This window comes from Hoplias malabaricus, chromosome 11, assembly GCF_029633855.1.
Source record: "Hoplias malabaricus isolate fHopMal1 chromosome 11, fHopMal1.hap1, whole genome shotgun sequence".
Lineage (NCBI taxonomy): Eukaryota > Metazoa > Chordata > Actinopteri > Characiformes > Erythrinidae > Hoplias > Hoplias malabaricus.
The window spans coordinates 8,226,792-8,242,964 of NC_089810.1; the positions used below are offsets into that span (position 1 = coordinate 8,226,792).

Genomic DNA, 16,173 nt, shown 5'->3' on the forward strand with positions numbered 1-16,173 from the left:
AACTGAAGACTCCAGTTGATCCGGTTCTGAAAGCTGATCTTTTGCTTTTGCTCTTGCTCTGTTAAACAAGTCTTCATGGGGCTCACTGTATTTTGTGATTCAGAGTGTGCCACATATTGTCAGTAGGAGGCAGGTCCAGAGTGTAGACAGACCAGTCTCACACCCGCACTCTCTGATTACACAGCCGTGCTGCTGTAACACCAACAGGACCTGGCTTGTTGTTCTCATGCTACAATAACCAAGGAGGTCCCTGAAAAAATATATAACACAGTGTGTGTTCTCCAGTGTTATGGACTTTATGTGATGGTCACTGGATACTACACAGTAAATTGGCTTTTGAACTTTACACTGATTATAATCAGGAAGGTCTTTAAGATGTTGTAACAGTTTCAAATGGGTTTAAGCCCAGAAAGTGTCAGCAATCTTTGTGGACATTGTTGATAGATATCACAGTGGGAATCACATCACTGGGCGCAAGGCAGGAACACATTCTGGAGCGGCACCAGTCCTTCACAGGGTGACACACACTCACACATTCACACTTACGGCAGATTTATATAATTTCATAATTAAGGCTCTTCTTTAACATGACAGATTTTACTTTATTAATATTGTGGGGTGTTGTATCATTGTTAGATGAGTCCAACCCCCTAAGAGAGGATTATATTTCCATCCATCAGCATTTATCTGAACCCCCCGTTAAGCAGAAAGCTGTTCTAAGGAAAGCTATGGGGAGAGTGTCCAGCTACGTGACTGTTCATTTAAATGTTTGCTGTTGAGTCTCGGTGGAGGTTTCCATGGCAATCTAATGGCCATTTCATCTCTAAAAAGCCACCTGACCACCCCAGAGAACACAGTGTCCACAGAGCTGTGTGTCTTTGTTCTCTGCACTGACTCTGCATCACATACATATATCAGAGATACACTGCTGTAACAGTGCCCTACATTTACATTAGTGATGCACAACAATGAAAATACCCAGAAAAAAATTAAACACAAGGACACAATTCAGCCAAAAGCTGATGACAAAGAGTTTCTAAATAAAACTGTTCATAAACAGCATAGCAATTACATACATTATGCACAATCAAGAAAAATGTTTGAAATGAAATTCGGACATGAATAAAACTACTGAGACACTCTCGTAATACTTTAAACCATGACCACAGGTCAGACTAATCCTATACAAATAGTAATTTGCTAGTACAGGCCAGGCCTGTAAAGGCTGTAATGGGGAGGTGAACTCAGAAATATTTGGGGAGGAGTTCATGGTGGTTTATGAATGCGTATGAAGGCGGACCCCCCCTTCTCCAATGTCTTCAAACTTCTAAGCACATTACAGACAGTGCTACAAAATTAAACAATAGTTACAGATGAGTTCTGCAGTAATTAAGTGAATAAAAACTTACAGACAAGTTACACTTCAGACACGTACAAACCAGTGGCGGATGCTGGTCTTTCAAGGAGGGGAAGCTCAATTTCGGCCTACATCATAAAATGTGTCGGTTTATTTATACGTAAATTCTACCCTTCGTTCCTTTTTAAGAAAATGCTTTTTGACTCTGTCGTACCAACAAGGCGTCTTTTCCAGGGACTTGACTAGTGTCCTCTCAATGGCCAGCAGAGCTAGGCTGCTTAAACGGCCTTGGCCCATGTAAAGTGTGTCCGCCTGTGCTCCCACAGATCTTTAAACCAAAGGATCGCTGATTTGCTCAAAAAGGGATTCAGCCTCAGACAGATCATCCAATCATCATGCAGAAGCTGAGCGTCCGGGCCAGCCGAGGCCAGCCCACTGCCCCATAGACCCCCAGAGATGCTTAGCGTCCGATGGGCGGGACAAAGCCCAGCATTTATCCAATGACTCGTCTCGTTTCGCTGCCCTTCGCTGCTTCACTATTGAACTCTGTGGACGCTCAGCGTCCTCACTGTTTAAAGGACCGTGAACCTTCATGATTTTTTTTTTTTTTTGCATGTTTGTCACTCTGCTCTGTGAAGGACTGGCGCCCCCTCCAGGGTGTATTCCCGCCTTTGCGCCCAATGATTCCAGGTAGGCTCTGGACCCACTGCGACCCTGAATTGGATAAGGGTTACAGATAATGAATGAATGAATGAATGTGTGTCACTCTTAAATGTTTCAGATCATCAAACAAACTTAAATATTGGTCAAAGGCAACACAAATGAACACAAAATGCAGTTTTTAAATGAAGATTTTTATTATAAAGGGGGGAAAAAAAAAAAATCCTACATGGCCCTGTGTGAAAAAGTGTTTGCCCCTAAACCTAAATAACTGGTTGGGCTACTCTTAGCAGCAACAGCTGCAATCAAGTATTTGCAGAAATTTGCAATGAGTCTTTCACAGAGCTGTGGAGGAGTTTTGGCCAACTCATCATTGCAGAATTGTTGTAATTGTCACGTTGGAGGGTTTGATCATGAACCGCCTTTTTAAGGTCATGCAACAGCCTGAAGCATCAAGATGTTTTCTTGTAAAATTAAGATGAACCTGAAAAAAATTGCAGACCATATTTGCCCAGTCTCTTTTTTATGGTGGAGTCACAACCGCTGACCTTAACTGAGGCGAGTGAGGTCTGCAGTTCTTTGAATGTTGTTGTGTGTTTTTTTGAATGAGTCATCACTGCGCTTTTGAGGTAATTTGGTTCGGCCGGCTGCTCCTGTGAAGGTTCGCCACTGTTCCACGTTCTCACCGTTTGTGGATAATGGCTCTCACTGTGGTTTGCTGGGGTCCCAAAACTTTAGAAATGGCGTGATAACTTTTTCCAAATGGATAGCTCTCAGTTACTTTCTCATTTGTTCCTGAATTTCTTTGGAATTTCTTTGGAACTTGGCATGATGTCTAGTTTTTTTTTTTTTGTTTTTTTTTTTTAGTAACTTTTTATCTACTTTGTTTGTTAGGCATTTCCTATTAAGAGATTTCTTGATTGAGAACAGGTGTGGTAGTAATCAGGCCTGGGTGTGGTGAGAGAAATTGAACTCAGGTGATAAACCAGAGTTTTGTTTTAACTCGGGGGCAAACACTTTTTCACACAGGGTCATGTAGGTTTGGATATTTTCTCTCCCTTAATAATTAAAAACCTTCATTTAAAAACTGCATTTTGTATTTACTTGTGTTGGCGTTGACTAATATTTAAATTTGTTTGATGATCTGAAACACTTAAGATTGACAAACATGCAAAAAAATATAAGAAATCATGAAGGGAGCAAACAATTTTTCATACCACTGTACATGAGAAAACCTGAATTATTTATCTGCCTTATGTTTATAAACAGAACTCTGTTCCATCCAATTGTGTTAGTGTATAGAAAAAATAATATGCAAACAATAGAGCATTGGTTTGGGCTATGGTTTCACTGCAGGGAAATGTGAAATCTATTGCTGAATATATATTTTCTTTTTATGATCTGACAGACCCATTACATGAGTGCAGAAAAACTTTTTTTTTTACCTACACTTTATACTATATAGGGTGCAGGGTTTAGGGAGGTCCGTAGGTGTGAGTGAATGTGTGTGTGTGTGTCTGTGTTGCCCTGTGAAGGACTGGCGTCCCCTCCAGGGTGTATTCCCGCCTTGCGCCCGATGATTCCAGGTAGGCTCTGGACCCCCCGCGACCCTAAATTGGAGCGGTTACAGATAATGGATGGATGGATGGTTTAGGGAGACAGTAGATGTTCAGGCTGTGTTTTATTGTGGTGTGAAAATGTCTCTCACTGATCACTCCCACTGTCAGACAAGGAGAACTACTTTATTAAATTTTTACCCAAACCAACTAATTTAGGCGACATTCGGGGTAAAGCAATATCCTCCAAAAATCACCCTCCAGCTGTGGGAGAACAACTTCTGTCTGTCTCAAACAAATCATCAGTCTTAACCATCAAATATCAAAACTACAGAACAAATCACATCCTGTATCAGTTCAATACAGAACACTGCATTTAGTGTCCAAATACGGAAACTATTTTATTTGAAAACCTATTGCAGTATAATCAGGGAATTTTGAACTTTAACAATGTTAAATTTAAAGCACTATAAACCATCAAAAGTGTTCTATGTTTATCACCCCCTGTTAATTATCTGTGATATGAAACTGAATTCAGCTGCTTATTCATCAGTTCATCTTCACAACTTCCACTTCCACATTAAATTCTGTGCAATTGCTTCTTCATTTAAGGTGGCCCCACACATCCTAAAACAACAGTGCCACGTAGCAGTTTCTCGTTCACCTGCTGGCGTGTGGACTGGTGAAATGTGAAAGGAAATGGAAAACTGGCAAATGACTTAATCCACAAATGCAGATTCAACACTTTGTAGAAGCATTTTACATCTGAAACTGCAACATTACCAAGATATGCAATGAACTTTAAACAAATGGATGAGTTTGTGGAAAACATTGATGGCTGCTAGATACACTTTGAAGGTTGATGACCAGATAGCGAAGTGTATGCTGGCAAAAGTGATGCACAAGGTTGTGGTTTGGAAGTGAAAGCAAGGACACGAAATGTTATAAAGTTGGTGCAAATGTCTGAAGGTTAGCCAGCTGGTCCAGTATGTAGAGAGGGTGCAGGGTGCTATGGCCTGAAGGATGAGGTCTTGAGAGATGATTGAAAGATGGCAGAGCCGGGATGAAGTGGGAAGATGGTTTTTGAAAATGGAGGCGTCAGTTTGGGTAACGGTCCAATCGAGGTGCCAATGTAACATTTTAAAGGAAAAATATGTTGATTCAAATTTTCACAGTGTCAACAAATCCCAAAAAAGTTGGGACAAGTAGCAATAAGTGGCTGGAAAAAGGAAATTAAGCATATAACAAACAGCTGGAAGACCAATTTACACTAATTAGGTCAATTGATGACATGATTGGGTATAAAAAAGAGCTTCTCAGAGTGTCAGTGTCTCTCTGAAGCCAAGATGGTAAGAGGATCACCAATTCCACCATTGTTGTGCCGAAAGATAGTGCAGCGATACCAGAATGGTGTTACCCAGCATAAAATAGCAAAGACTTTTAAGTTCTCATCATCAACCATGAATAACATCATCAAAAGATTCAGAGAATCTGGAACAATTGCTGTGCGTAAGGGTCAAGGCTGTAAAACTCTACTGGATGCTCGTAATCTCCGGGCCCTTAAACGTCACTGCACCTCAAACAGGGATGCCACTGTCAAGGAAATAACAGAATGGGCTCAGGAATACTTCCAGAAAGCATTGTCAGTGAACACAATCCACCGTGTCATCCAAATTGCCAGCCTGCAGTCCAGATCTTTCACCTATAGAGAACAATTGGCGCATCATAAAGAGGAAGGTGCGACAAAGAAGGCCCAAGATGATTGAAAATGGCCTTGTCCCAACTTTTTGGGGATTTGTTGACGCCATGAAATTTTGAAACAACATATTTTTCCCTTAAAATTATACATTCTCTCAGTTTAAACGTTTGATCTGTGAGTTGTGTTCTGTTCTGAATAAAATATTAGATGTTGGCACCTCCTCATCATTGCATTCAGTTTTTATTCACAATTTGTTTAGTGTTCCAACTTTTTTGGAATTCGGTTTGTAGCAGTAAATAAGTAATTTCATAAAAAAAATGATATTGGAGTATTTAGGTTCTTATTGATACTTCCTGGTCCAACTTAAATGGTATTCTAAATTCAACTTGTAACATTGCTCTTAAATTCATTGTAAATTCTTCCCTGCAATAACATTTACATTTACATAATTTAAAAGATGCTTTTATCCAGAGTGGCTCTCAAAATTGCTTAGGGTTCAGACAGAATGTTCAGCCTAGCTAGTACTATAGTTCATAGTATAATAATTGAGTATGCATGGAGTTATGTCAGAGCCAATAATGCAAAATAAACCAGGCAAAACAGATAAATTAAACTAGAAATTAAAGCAAAACACATTAAACACACTGACAATATAAGACTTTGGATCACAACCAGACAAAAAGAAACTGTGCAAACAGGTATTTAGGCATGAACTTAGTGAGAAGCACATGTGAGAGATGAAGCGCACATAGTCTCAGTGCCATGCTCCAAAATGCATAACCTGGGTGATAGATACCAATACCTGTAGCTCAGTGGTGCTTTTAAATCTTGCAAATTGCAAGGTGAGCCTTCATGGATCAGACTTTTATTTTCAGCACATCCAACGGATGCCTGATCAGACTGAGATCTGAGGAATGTGGAGGCGAAGATAACACACTGAATTCAGTGAAGAGGTGAAGCAGGGTGCATTATCCTGCATTATCCTGCAATTAGACAATAGCATTGTCATGAAGGAAAGGGCTTGGTCAGATTGTTTAAGAATGTGGAAAATGTCAAAGTGACATCCACAAAAATGCCAGAACTCAAGCTTTCCAGGGAGAACATTTCCCAGGGCTTCACACACTGGTTCACTCAAATGTCATTCCCTGAAAAAATGTTGGTAGGTACCAACCACTTCATACTTCACACTTCATACATCACACCAAGACCTACCATTCAGGAGATGCTCTGACACAGACATATAGTTAGCATCATTTTTGGCCCTTGTCAGAATTTCTCAGATCTTCATGCTTGCACATTTTTACTGCTTCCATCTGAACAGCTTCAGGAACTCACAGTTTGCTGCTTTCTAATGTATCCTAATCCATCCTACTCCTTTTGTAATTATATCAATAATACGCACTTCACCTGTCAGTAGGTTTTTATTATTATTATTATTATTATTATTATTATTATTGTTCATTCATTCATTCACTATCTGTAACCACTTATCCAGTTCAGGGTTGCGGTGGGTCCAGAGCCTACCTGGAATCATTGGGTGCAAGGCGGGAATACACCCTGGAGGGGGCGCCAGTCCTTCACAGGGAAACACAGACGTGCACACACATTCACTCACACACTCACACCTATGGACACTTTTGTGTCGCTAATCCACCTGCAACGTGTGTTTTTGGACTGTGGGAGGAAACCGGAGCACCCAGAGGAAACCCACGCGGACACGGGGAGAACATACCAACTCCTCACAGACAGTCACCCAGAGGAAACCCACGTGGACACGGGGAGAACACACCACACTCCTCACAGACAGTCACCTGGAGGAAACCCACGTGGACACGGGGAGAACACACCACACTCCTCACAGACAGTCACCCGGAGCGGGAATCGAACCCACAACCTCCAGGTTCCTGGAGCTGTGTGACTGCGACACTACCTGCTGAGCCACCATGCCACCATTAATAATAATAATAATAATAATAATAATAATAATACATTTAATTTAAAAAGCACTTTTCAGGAACCTGAAAAATATTAGGACACAGAACCATCAAAGGTAAAACAGTGAAAAAGCCAGTGAGGGGCACCAAGCCACAGGGTTAAAATGAGATCCAAGATGACAGTCATTGTAAATAGTAGCAGTTTTAGCAGCCAGCAGCTGGAAATAGACCACCATTGACACAGCAGTCTGTAGTTAGACACGCAATATAAAGCTGGATCTGATTCAGATACGTCACATCATAGCGAGTCAGTACCATTGTTGTTATGACCAGCATTAATATTTTCTGGTTTTATGTTGACAGGATGATATACCTAAAATTGCAGTGCTGGGTTCTGGTGGAGGTCTGAGGGCTATGATTGCACTGCTGGGGTCACTGGGTGAACTCAGTAAAGAGGGACTTCTGGAATATATCATGTATCTGAGTGGAGTCTCAGGATCGACTTGGTACTGATCCACACTATCATATATTTCAGTTATTCATTTAAGATTTATTTATAGGTGTGTAGGCTATATACCATACATTATTTGCTTTAAGTTAAACCCTGAGTTGGGCTGTTAATAGGAAAGGAAATTATTAAAAGTTTGAAAGTGGGAAATCAATATATTGATCTGACTAACAATCTACAAACCTTTGATTCATTCCTTCAAACCTCTGAAATGTACATTTTCGTATTTTCATTTTATATCTTGATAATGTAAAGCGTTTTGAGTACTGACACATTTAAAGAAGGAAACAATGTGCATGAATATAACAATTTTGTTGTAACTCTTTCTCTGTAGGTTCATGGCATCATTATATAAAGAGTCCAACTGGTCCACCAAACTAGAGACTGTGACAGAAAATGCCAAGAAAAGACTCACTGGCTCCGGTATCAGTTATTGGGATATGGGGGAAAAGCTGGTGAATTACTATTTTAACAAAGACAACTTCTGCCTCACAGATGTGTGGTCAGCTCTGGCTGTATCTATGATGGTGAAGGAGGTAAAACCACATGATATCTTTCTTTATTACCGTTTATAGAATCAAAAATAAACTGATGTGTAAAATGTTTCAGTATCTGTTTATGATACTTACATGTTTGTGACATATCAAATAATAATAATAATAATAATAATACATTTTGTTAATAACACACTTTTGAACACATCTCAAAGTGCTACAAAATTAAAAACATTGCTAAATTAAATTAAGATTAAATTAAATTAAGAATCATAAGCTCTTGTAAAAGGAAATGTTTTAAGTCCCTTTCTAAAACTCTTGATTGTCTGAGGTGCCCTGAGATGGCCAGGAAGTTTATTCCATTAACGAGGAGCAGCAGTGCTGCAGATGTGGGAGGGTTTAGATTAAAACATGTTTTTTTCTGAGACAGATGAAGCACCAGGATTTTTTTGAAGATGCCAGTTCAATCGATCAATTAAATGATGTTGTCACAAAGCAGCTTTACCGAACTGGAATAGAAAGCCCAGTGTGAGCAAGCCGAAGGCAACAAAGGCAAGGAAAAAGTCCCTCGAGGCAGGAAGAAGAAACCCTGCAAGGAACAAAGACTTACAAGGGGCGAGAACCAGGCCAGCAGAAGACATCTCTGCTCGTCAGGACTGTTTTGAGTGCACCGTTCAGTTTTTTTTTTTTTTTTTTTGCAGTTTAGGAAAGCTGCAACATAGAGTGAATCCCCAACTTGGAGGAGTACATGTCATCTGTGACCAGATACATCAGCTAGTACATAGATGTCACACTCTCCATGATCATCATCACACAGTCCAACAAGAAGCCATGAGGTGACTGCAGAAAAGCACACTCTGCTTCAAACCAGAGAGAATTGCAAGGTTCAAACTGTCCTGGGCAGTCAGACAGGCAAAACAGGCATATGACCAGAACATCCACCGCCACTTCAAAGACAGTGGTGACACGTAGTGCCATGTGGCAGGGTATCCAGGCCATCAGTAACTACAACTCCACATTTGGAGTGATGCCTCCTTCCTAGATGTACTGAATAACTTCTATGCACAATTTGAGACACATCATAAAGGAAGAACAATCCTTCCACCAACAAACAGTTGGTAGAAACAGAAAACTGTACACAGAGCTAACCCACGAAAAGCTGCCGGACAAGACCTTCTGGAAGGGTATTCAGGGGATGTGCAGACCAGCAAACAGATGTCTTCACTGATATCTTCCACATCGCCCTGAGCAGTGCCGTCATCCCAACGCGATTCAAGACAACCACCATAATCTCACAATATTATCTCTATACGAAATGGCTACCATCCTGTGGCACTCACGCCCATCATCATGTGGCATATCAAGACCTTGCTGCACACTTAACTAGACCCCCTGCAGTTCCTAACCACCCCACAGACAACACCATAGCCACCACCATCACCATTTATTTTAATTGCATGGATGTAGCATTTTTCATATTTCATCTGCCTTATGATTACCCTTCAGTGATGTTTACATTTGTTTCCCACCATAATGGATTTAGTGGGGCATGATTTTTTTTCTGCTTTTGACAGATAGATGAAAGTGGCATCACAAAGCAGAGAGGCAACTTCACTAATGACCCATATCCCATTTACACTGTGATTGATAAACAGTGTAAATATGACAGACTACATAAAGGTAATATTTTATAAATGTGTGTGTCACTTTGGTTGTGTGTAAATGCACTGAAACACACAATAGTTTGTGTTTGTAGATTGCTGGTTTGAGATCACCCCGGACGAATCCGGTTACTCTCTCACTGGAGCCTTTGTGAACTCACAGTGTTTGGGAAGTAAGTTTCAGAATGGACAGAAGATTAAGGACCAGCCTGAGATGGACATGTTGTACTTACAAGGTAATAATAATCTCATCAGCAATAATAAGATTGATTGACAACACAGTGGCACTTCTACCTTGTTGGTCCACTTTGAACATGTAAATTCAGGGACTGTAGCTCATCAATACTTTGTGGACTATTCTCAGTCCAGCAGTGACACTGAGGAATTTAAAACTCCAGCTGCACTGCTGTGTCTGATCCACTCGCACCAGCACAACACACACTAACACACCACCACCACGTCAGTGTCACTGCAGCGCTGAGAATTATCCACAACCACATCACACCTGCTCTGTGGGGGTCCTGAGTGCTGAAGAACAAGGAGAAAAGAGGCTAACCAGTAAGCAGAGAAACAGACAGTATGCCTGCGTAGTTTTGATGGACCATCCCCTTCATATTAGTGGTCCATGAGAATCTTTTATGCTTCATATTAATGTTTATGTGTGGCTTTTATTTTGTTTAATTGTAGCTTGTTTCTCTCTCTCTGTTCATGGCCAAGACACAGCAAAGAAATGAGGATGTTGATCTATTCCTGCACCATGAGTGGGTACTATTGACTTATTTTTGCTGTTTCGTTTCACTCAATGTGGAAATATCTCCAAACTCAGGAAAGTGCATTACCGGCAGTGCTACAAAACTAAACAACTTGAGTTACAAATGGTAAATGGTTCTGTGGTAATTCAAACAGTGAATAAAAACTTGCGAACATGCGAACAAACAAGAGAGAACTGTAGTTTCTCACAACCATAGACATTCCCTTTAAATGTAAAATATAAATTATTGTCTATATTTAATAATCATTAAAGGTTTTTTTTGTCACTAAAGTATACTGTATAAAGTATATTTGAATGTTACTGGACATATACACTAGTCAAGTTCTTTCAGTGGTGCACCAGTTCAAAAAATTAATATTCATATTAATTAAAATAATTACACAAGAGTAGGAAAATATTTTATAACACTTACTATGAATCCTGTATACATAATGCATTATAAATGCATTTAAAATGCACAAAATGGCACACATAATACTTTATAATGTCTTCTGTAAGTCTGTATAATTAATTAAAAACTACATTCATAACACTTCATAAGGTTTGAGTGTGTGAGTTTATAAATGCAGGTGTTATAATGCAATATAATATCTATGCATAAGAACATTGTGCATACAGCGCTGGAATCTGGGCGGGGCTGGGTTCTCACAAATGAGCACAAATACTGCCTTTTCTTCTTGTTCCCTAAGGGCAAAAAAGGTCACATACTGGTTGAATGTTCTTGTTTCAGTACCGGTCTCTCTGTGTATGATGCTGAGTAGCAGAGTCTTATCAACCAGTCTCCCAGATGGAGCATAATACTTTTCCTTGCTCTTATGACTGGACATTATAGTGCAGCCTGTCTTTACAAATGAACACACTAGTGTTATGAATATAGCTATAACTATTTATAAGTAATTATACAGGCTTATAGCAATCATTATAAGGTATTATGGACACCATATAAACTCTGTGTTTTTTTAATTGCATTTCGTTAGGAATTTGAATCGCCCTTATTAGATCCATAGAGATGGCTATAGGCTGGATCTGGGGAAAGACTTACAACTATCTCTACAAAATGACAGGTAATCAAATATTAATTATTATGTAAATATAATGTTTATAATAGCTATAAATTATGATAAAATTCGTTTTTAAATCTACTCCAGCTTCAAAAGATACTGAATGATGCTCCCTCACTTCAGAAAACACATATTCATTACACCACTGCCCAATGCTGGGGGTCTTTTTACAGCTCTAACACACAATTAGCATTGGATTAGATTAGTCTTAGTTACATTGGGCTCATTTGCAGCTGTTTAACATCATCTAATTTAATTTCTTTTTTTCCTGTAGTGATTATACAAGCAATGTGTGTCCGACTGAACATGGTGTACCTCAGTGTAGTTGTCAACAAGCTTATTAATGTGTTGCTGGACTGTGTCCTCAGTGAAAGACGTTGACCCTAGTGTCCTCAACTCAGACACAAGAGAATATGAAGACGCTGCACTGTTACTCAACTCACCCTATTTCTCAGTGCTGAGAAAAGAACGAGACATTGACCTCATCATTTCCCTTGACTTCAGTGCAGGGGATCACTTTCTGGTACCACACACACACACACACACACACACACACACAAACAAAAGGACACCAGCATTTTTTGAAGTCTTAAATCATATGAACAGTTGGATTATATAATATTTTTGTTTGTTATTACATAAAAAAATTGAAGATGCACATCACGAAGAAATGTAAAAGTGAACTGAGGTCATTTTTTATAGTTACAATTATATAGCACCTTTCTAGACAGGATAATTTATGATCAACACACACACACACACACACACACACAGGTGAGAAGCAGAAGCCAAACATGCACTCTTGTGTCTTCTTAACCAGGAATGAACATCCACATGGAAACATTCATTCACATACACTCATTCACTCATAAACAGATATTCATTCATGTACACATTCATTCACTCACACCAGGACAGTTTAGAGCAGTGGCGGATGTTGGTATTTCAAAGAGGGGAAGCTCAGAACAGAATGAAAATGTAATGCTCCCACAGATCTTTACACCAAAGGTTAGCTGATATGCTCATTTCGCTGTCAATCAAAAAGGGATTCAGCTTCAGACAGATCATCCAATCATCATGCAGAAGCTGAGCGTCTGGGCCAGCCGAGGCCAGCCCACTGCCCCATAGACCCCCAGAGACGCTGAGCGTCCGATGGGCGGGACATAGCCCAGCATTTATCCAATGACTCGTCTCGTTTCGCTGCACTTCGAACTCTGGATGCTCAGCGTCCTCACTGTTTAAAGCACTGTGAAGCTGTGGGAATGATTGAGAGGAAAGCCGCGTCTTTACCAGTGATAAGAAGCTGATTCTGAACAAACGTTGAGCGCGTTGCAGTGCATAATTATTCAATGACATGTACACACAAATGTATTTGATCACTTATTTTTTGACATTTTAGGGGAAGCTGAGCTTCCCTTGCAGTCTTAGAGCAATCGCCTCTTGTTTAGAGTCACCAAGTCACCTAGCCTCCATGTTTGGGGACTGTCAGAGAAAACCCACGCAGACACAGGAAGCACATGGAAACTCCACCCAGATGGGACTTGAACCCAAGATGCCAGTGCTGAGAGGAGAATATGCTCACCACCAAGGCATGGCTATGCCCATATAAATAAGACACATTGGTTTGGAATTTCTGTTCTGAGTCATGAAACAAAATTGGAATGTTTCTGACCTGAGGATCAGTGGTGTGTCTGGAGGAGGAAGAGGAGGAATAAAGTGAACTCTAAAATCTCTGCCCACAGTAAAGCATGGTGGTGGCTCTTTGATACTCTGGGGCATGCTCTGCTTCCTCTGGCTCTGGAAATCTGCAGAATGTGGAAAGTAAGATGGATTCTGTATTGGATTCAAGTATCGGGGTATCCCAGGAGAAAACAACATGCCTTCTGTGAGGAAACTGAGTCTTGGGCATCACAGGACCTTCCAAAAGCACAATGATCCCACAGGTACCCTAAAAAGGAAACAAGACTAGGTTTCAGAATAAATTCCTGGCCGACAGAGTCATCTGAATGAGCTACACAGAAGATCTTTGGTGGGATTTGAAGAATGTTGTTGCAGCACGGTGAGAAACCCAAGAATATTAGGGAAGTGGACACCATGGTCTATGAGGAACAGACTAAGATTCCTCAGAAATGCAGCCAAAAGCTGTGCATCACATTACAGCAGAAGGGTACTCTACTAAATGTTAAAGACACTTGACATGAAGGGGTGGAATAACAATAAAATTAATTAATTCATTATCTGAAACCCCTTATCCAGTTCAGGGTCGCAGTGGGGCCAGAGCCTACCCATAATTCACTGGGCGCAAGGCAGAAACACCCCCGGGAGGGGGTGCCAGTCCTTCACAGGGCAACACACACTCACCCATGCACTCACACCTACGGAGTCACCAATCCACCTACCAACGTGTGTTTTGGACTGTGGGAGGAAACTGGAGCACCTGGAGGAAACCCACAGACACAGGGAGAACACACCACACTCCTCACAGACAGTCACCCGGCGGAAACCCATGCAGACACAGGGAGAACACACCACACTCCTCACAGACAGTCACCCGGAGGAAACCCAGACAGACACAGGGAGAACACACCACACTCCTGACAGACAGTCACCCGGAGGAAACCCACGCAGACACAGGGAAAACACACCACACTCCTCCCAGACAGTCACCCGGAGGAAACCCACGCAGACACAGGGAAAACACACCACACTCCTCCCAGACAGTCATCCGGAGCAGGACACGAATCTACAACCTGCAGGTCCCTGGAACTGTGTGACTGCAACAGGCAGCCTGTTGCACCACCGTGCCGCCCAAAAGATAAACAGTGGCCTTTTTGTTATCTAATACTGAGAGCGTCCGAACTGAAAATATCATGGGAAAGAATAGGCTGAGACTTTAGAATTTGATGTACAGGTATCATAGTGTCTCAAAAGACATTCTGTCAGAGGTTAATTTGCTAAACCAACAAATGTGTGCTGGAGATGATGGGGTTAATGTCCACTGATGGAGGAATCACAGTGAGGTCAGTATTCAGCGAGATCTGAGGTTTAACTGTAGATGGATGTGGATTCACTATCTGGCAAACGTTCATTGCTGCCCTTTCAGTCTATATGTTATAGATGTTTATTAATACATATTAGTGCATTTAAAATCTTATTAATGACCATTAATAAACATATTGTAAAGCCTTTATGAGTGTAGTCTTATTCTAAAATGGTAATGTGCAATGAATTTGAAAAAAAAAAAACACTGGATATGTTAGTTGTGTTTTTATTTAAGTAACTGAAGATTTGTACATTTTGCTCTTTTACAGACTTTAGTTAAAACCTCAGAAACATGCAAAGAACTTCACATTCCTTTCCCTTAAGTTGTTATACCCAGTGAGCACCAAACAGAACCACAGGACTTCTATGTGTATAATGGATACGGCAAAGCTCCAACTGTGATTCACATTCCTCTCTTCAACTGTGTTAACTGCAAAGGTAACTCCTCACAGTCGAATATGAATGATTCTGAATGTATCTGACTTCACTGTGATGCTGTTATACTGTGAATATCAGGAAAGTCCACAGTGCTCTAATCAGTGTCTGTTTCCTCAGGGGAAGTGAAGGAGTATGAGGAAAAATACTCAACGTTGGTGCTGAGTTACACTTCTGAAATGATCACTGATCGTATGGAGAAAGCTGCTTTAAACATCAGAAACAACAAAGAGAGACTGCTCACGGAGATCAAAAATGTCATTGAGGAAAAGAAAAAGAACAAGCTTGGATTAAAATAATGTTCTCCAAATGCAAGAAAAAACACAAACTTTGTTCCCAGGTTAAACTAATAATATTCACTAATTCTTTATAATAACAATCATTTCTGAGACATTTTTAACCTCCATTATATTCTAATCATTGACTAAATACGGAACAATTAATTACTTTATGTGACAGATATGGGCATGTTAATTGTGTAGTATATCGTTTTACGGGTTTTTTGTTGCTCATTCTGGTGTTGGTCATTGTAATATTACACAACATCATCAAATGGCTTTTGAGGCGGTTACTACCTAAAGGTTGCTGTGACCCTTCAGCCAATCACTGAGCTTTAAAGCTACTTTAAAGGTGCATGTGATCAAATTCTGATCTGATGTGGACCACTGTTCCTTAAGATGCAGTCCTTTATTACTTATCATTTATCATATTTACTCCATTAATCATATAATATCATACATTCCTCATACTTCCTCCACTGATTTCAATTTCCAGGTTTTAATTTTTGTCCTTTTATATGTTTTCAGAAATAATCAAATGTATCTAATCAACACTCGTGGTTATTTAAAGTAGCCATAACCACCTTTTGCAAGTGCCCCCTCAGTTTATAGAACTCAGGGTGTGTAAGCTCAGCCTACAATATTTAGTTTAGTAGCGTTATTATAGATAATTAATCAAATCAGATGTTCTTTGTGATTATTTTTTATTACCTGAT

At 40.2% G+C, this 16,173-nt stretch overlaps 1 pseudogene; it reads left to right on the forward strand.

The window, feature by feature from the left end:
- LOC136709972 (cytosolic phospholipase A2 gamma-like) overlaps positions 1-15,478 on the forward strand; it is a 60,791-nt pseudogene extending 45,313 nt beyond the window's left edge.
- Positions 15,479-16,173: the final 695 nt, after the last annotated feature.